Source organism: Malania oleifera, chromosome 1 (assembly GCF_029873635.1).
Source record: "Malania oleifera isolate guangnan ecotype guangnan chromosome 1, ASM2987363v1, whole genome shotgun sequence".
Classification (NCBI taxonomy): domain Eukaryota; kingdom Viridiplantae; phylum Streptophyta; class Magnoliopsida; order Santalales; family Ximeniaceae; genus Malania; species Malania oleifera.
The window spans coordinates 65855358-65860416 of record NC_080417.1 but is presented as its reverse complement, the minus strand read 5'-3'; the positions used below and the strand labels follow the sequence as shown (position 1 = coordinate 65860416).

The following is a 5059-nucleotide window of genomic DNA, read 5'->3' as shown; positions in this document are numbered from 1 at the left end:
TTAGTGTCACCGTGCACTATGCCCAACGATGACCAATCCGAATGTCAATGCATGCCAACGCATGCCACCGCATGGCCCAAAGATGACAAATTGGAATCTCAATAATGCGGAAGGCCACTCATGGTTTAGTGTCACCATGCACTATGCCTAACGATGACAATCTGAATGTCAACACTGCACACAGCATGTCAACGCATATCACCGGATGGCCATGTAGGAATATCAATGTTACACATAGCAGATAGGGCATCGCCACACATGTACTCCCGATACCATTCTTTTATACTTGGTACACTTGAGCATTATGTGCTCTCATTTAAGTTTCAAACCTCTAGCCATTTTTCTTGAATTGGGGAGGGACGAATCGAAGCGACATAGGGCTGAATCTTAGTGGATCGTGGTAGCAATGCCACTCTGCCACTTACGATACCCCGTCGCATATTTAAGTCATCTGCAAAGGATTCTACCCACTTCTTGTTAGAAATTTTACTTCAAGGAAGCCTACACGACTCATCTGTTGTGAGGTCTTGACCTTCGACACGTGCTTTTGGGGGCTGTGAGGCCCCTACTAAGGGTTGACAAATGGGCAATGGACACATGCAGCGCTTCTAGCATGGATTCTGACTTGGAGGCATCCAGTCATAATCCAACGCAAGGTAGCTTCGCTCCACTGGCTTTTCAACCAAGCGCAATGACCGATTGTGCAAATCAACGGTTCCTCTTATACTAGGTTGAATTACTATTGCAACACTATCATCAATAGGGTAAAAGTAACCTATCTCACAACGGTCTAAACCCAGCTCATGTTCCTAATTGGTGGGTGAACAATCCAACAGTTGGTGAATTCTGCTTCACAATGATAGGAAGAGCCGACATTGAAGGATCAAAAAGCAACGTCGCTGTAAACGCTTTGCTGCCACAAGCCAATTATCCCTATAGTAACTTTTCTAACACCTCTAGCTTCAAATTTCGAAGGTCTAAAGGATCGATAGGCCATGCTTTCTTGGTTCGTATTCGTACTAGAAAACATAATCAAATGAGCTTTTACCCTTTTGTTCCACACGAGATTTCTATTTTCGTTGAGCTCATCTTAGGACACCTGCATTATCTTTTAACAGATGTGCCACCCCAGCCAAACTCCCCACCTAACAATGTCTTCCACTTGGATTGGCCCATCGAAACAGGCCTTGGGTCCAAAAAAAGGGGCGATAACCCCGCCTCTAATTCACGAAATAAGTAAAATAACGTTAAAAGTAGTGGTATTTCACTTGCGCCATTTTTGACTCCCACTTATCCTACACCTCTCAAGTCATTTCACAAAGTCGTACTTGAGTCAAGCTCAACAGGGTCTTATTTCCCCACTGATTCTACCAAGCCTGTTCCCTTGGCTGTGGTTTCGCTGGATAGTAGACAGGGACAGTGGGAATCTCGTTAATCCATTCATGTGCGTCACTAATTAGATGATGAGGCATTTGACTACCTTAAAAGAGTCATAGTTACTCCTGCCATTTACCCACGCTTGGTTGAATTTCTTCACTTTGAAATTTAGAGCACTGAGCAGAATTCACATTGCGTGAGCATCTGTAGGGACCATCACAATGCTTTGTTTTAATTAAACATTCAGATTCCCCTTGTCCATACCAGTTCTGAGTTGACTGTTCAACGCCCGAGGAAGGCCCCCGAAGTAGTAGTTCCCAATCCATCCCCCAAGCAACATGCAACGACCTGCTCTCACTGCGAGAGCAGCTCGAGCAGTTCATCAACAGCTGACGGTTTCGAGATTGGGACCCCTGTGCCCGGCCCTCAAAGCCAATCCTTTTCCCGAGGTTACAAATCCATTTTACCGACATCCCTTGCTTACATTGTTCAATTGACTAGAGGTTGTTCACCTTGGAGACCTGATGCGGTTATGAGTATGATCAGATGTGGATGGTACTCGGTCCTCCGAATATTCAAGGGCCGCCAAGGGCACATCGAACACCACGTGAAGTGCGGTGCTGTTCCAGCCGTTGGCCCTACCTCCAGCTGATCCGTTTCCACGGTGGGCAGGCTGTTAAACATAAAAGATAACTCTTCCCGAGGCCCACGGCGATGTCTCTGGACTTCCTAATGTCACCGTCAACCTCCATATCCCAATTCAGGCATTTTAACCCAATTCCCTTTCGAAGTTCATGCACTCGGCGCTATCAAATGAGCTTCCCCTGCTTCTTAGGATTGACTAACCCATGTGCAAGTGTCGTTCACATGGAAACTTTCCCCTCTTTGGCCTTCAAAGTTCTCATTTGAATATTTGCTACTACCACCAAGATTCGAACTGACGGCAGCTCCACCCAAGCTCATGCCCAAGGTTTTCCAGCAACCGTCGCGCCTTCCTGCTCATCGAGACCTGGAAATTTCCTCGACGGCCGAGTATAGGTCGCATGCTTTAGCGCCATCCATTTTTGGGGCTAGTTGATTCGGCAGGTGAGTTGTTACACACTCCTTAGTAGATTTCGACTTCCATGAGCACCGTCCTACTGTCGTAATCGACCAACACCCTTTGTGGGATCTAGGTTAGCGTACAGTTAGGCACCATAACCTGACTTCCGGTTTATCCCGCATCGCCAATTTTGCTTACCATAAATGGCCCACTTGGATCTACCGATTCCATAACATGGCTTAACAAAGCAGCCATGTTGTCCTACCTATTTAAAGTATAAGAATAGGTCAAGGGCATTGCGCCCTCGATGCCTCTAATCATTGGCTTTACCTGATAGAACTCGACAAAGCTCCAGCTATCCTGAGGGAAACTTTAGAGGGAACCAGCTACTAGATGGTTCGATTAGTCTTTCACCCCTATACCCAAGTCAGACAAACGATTTGCACGTTTGCATCACTGCAGGCCTCCACCAGAGTTTCCTCTAGCTTCGCCCTGCTCAGGCATAGTTCACCATCTTTCGGGTCCCAACAGGCATGCTCACACTCGAACCCTTCTCAGAAGATTAAGGTCGGTCAGCGGTGCAACCCACAAGGGGATCCCGCCAATTAGCTTCCTTACGCCTTACGTGTTTACTCACTCATTGACTTGCACACATGTCAAACTCCTTGGTCCGTGTTTCAAGACAGGTCGAATGAGGAGCCCGCAGGCTGATGCCTGGAGCACGCAAGTGCATAAGCACGCCATAACAGCACGCACTACCCACCACAATCATAGCAACGACATCTCCACATGCATATCAACAGCTTGGGCTTAGGACGCTGCCACAATCCGCATCGGTTCACATCCCGAGTCGATCGGTTGACCAGCTTATCACCGTTTCACATCCGATCGAGATGCATTGCCGGCCCTCATCTGCTTCCCTCCTGACAATTTTGAAGCGCTCTTTGACTCTATTTTCAAAGTCCTTTACATCTTTTCCCCGCGATACTGGGTTTCTATCGATCTCTCACCAATATTTAGCCTTGGACAAAATTTATCGCCCAATTAGGGCTGCATTCCCAAACAACCCGACTCGCCGACAGCGCATCGTAACCCAACAAGGTCCAAGCACGACAGGGCTCTCACCCTCTCTGGCACCCCCTTCCAGGGGACTTGGGCCTGATATGTCGCTAAGGACATTTCTATAGTCTATAATTCGAACATTGTTGTCTGATTCTCAAGTTGGGCTTTTCCCAATTTGCTCGCCGTTACTAAAGGAATCCTTGTAAGTTTCTTTTCCTCTGCTTATTAATATTCTTAAACTCAGCGGGTAGCCTCGCCTGACCTGGGGTCACAATAGAGTATTGTCCTTTATAGAAAAATAATAAAGGGTTGAGTGAGATCCTTACGTCAACGCAACTAAAACGATGGAGCATGAAACAATGAAAGGGTTTAACAACCACCAATCACCATTTTTTGTGTCATCTAAGACCTCGTATTTTCAACCAACCGCCCACAACTAAGTGCACGGGAGGCCAACATCCACCCACATAGTATCCCACCCACAACAATGTTTTGTGGGATAGGGTTTAGGGTGACGGATCATGTGACACCCAAGTAGACGTACCCTCAGCCTAATGGCTTTGGGTGTAACTTGCGTTCAAGGACTTGATGATTCACGGGATTCTGCAATTCACACCAAGTATCGCATTTTGCTGCGTTCTTCATCGATGCACAAGCCGAGATATTTGTTGCCGAGAGTCATTATGGTTCAAAAATAAACACATCCCATTGCACCGTAGATGAGGCAACAAGAGAATGTTCTTTCATTTCAATTCCTTGGTGCATGTCGCACCCAGGTTATTGTGAAACTCATCGAAATGAGCTTGCAAACAAACATGATTTCCCATTCAATAAGAAATGGGGAATACCTGCATTGCAATGTTCAAATCGACAAGTGTGAGGTGAGCATGAAGCAATCACCACTATGTAAATAACATATTCGCGAGTCATTCTTTGGCAAGTTTTGCAATGATCCTTCCGCAGGTTCACCTATGAAAGCCTTGTTACAACTTCTCCTTCCTCTAAATGATAGGTTCAGTGGACTTCTTGCGACGTCGCCGACAGCAAACCGCCCACATCGTCGCAATCCGAACACTTCACCGGACCATTCAATCGGTAGGAGCGACGGGCGATGTGTACGAAGGGCAGGGACATAGTCAACGCAAGCTGATGACTCACGCTTACTAGGAATTCCTCATTGAAGACCAACAATTGCAATGATCTATCCCCATCACGATGATATTTCAAAGATTACCCAAGCCTATAGGCCAAGGCTATAGACTCGTTGAATACATCAGTGTAGCGCGCGTGCGGCCCAAAACATCTAAGGGCATCATAGACCTATTATTGCCTCAAACTTTCATGGCCTAATTGGCCATAGTCCCTCTAAGAAGCTGGTCATGAAGGGTCACCTCCACATAGCTAGTTAGTAGGTTGTGGCCTCGTTTGATGACGGAATTAACCAGACAAATCGCTCCACCAACTAAGAACGGCCATACACCACCACCCATAGAATGAAGAAAGAGCTCTCAGTTAAAGGCTCTCAATCAGAGGCAAGTTAGAGAGAGAAGCTCTCACCTCTCTCTGGGGAGAGGCGCT

At 46.7% G+C, this 5059-nt stretch overlaps 2 non-coding genes across 2 annotated transcripts; both read right to left on the bottom strand.

The window, feature by feature from the left end:
* Window positions 1-359: 359 nt before the first annotated feature.
* LOC131147494 (28S ribosomal RNA) lies at window positions 360-3752 on the bottom strand. Its single transcript, XR_009134869.1, has one exon. It is a non-coding gene; the product is annotated as a 28S ribosomal RNA (ribosomal RNA).
* Window positions 3753-4005: 253 nt separating this feature from the next.
* On the bottom strand, window positions 4006-4161 carry LOC131147514 (5.8S ribosomal RNA). Its single transcript, XR_009134879.1, has one exon. It is a non-coding gene; the product is annotated as a 5.8S ribosomal RNA (ribosomal RNA).
* Between the last annotated feature and the right edge of the window lie 898 nt (window positions 4162-5059).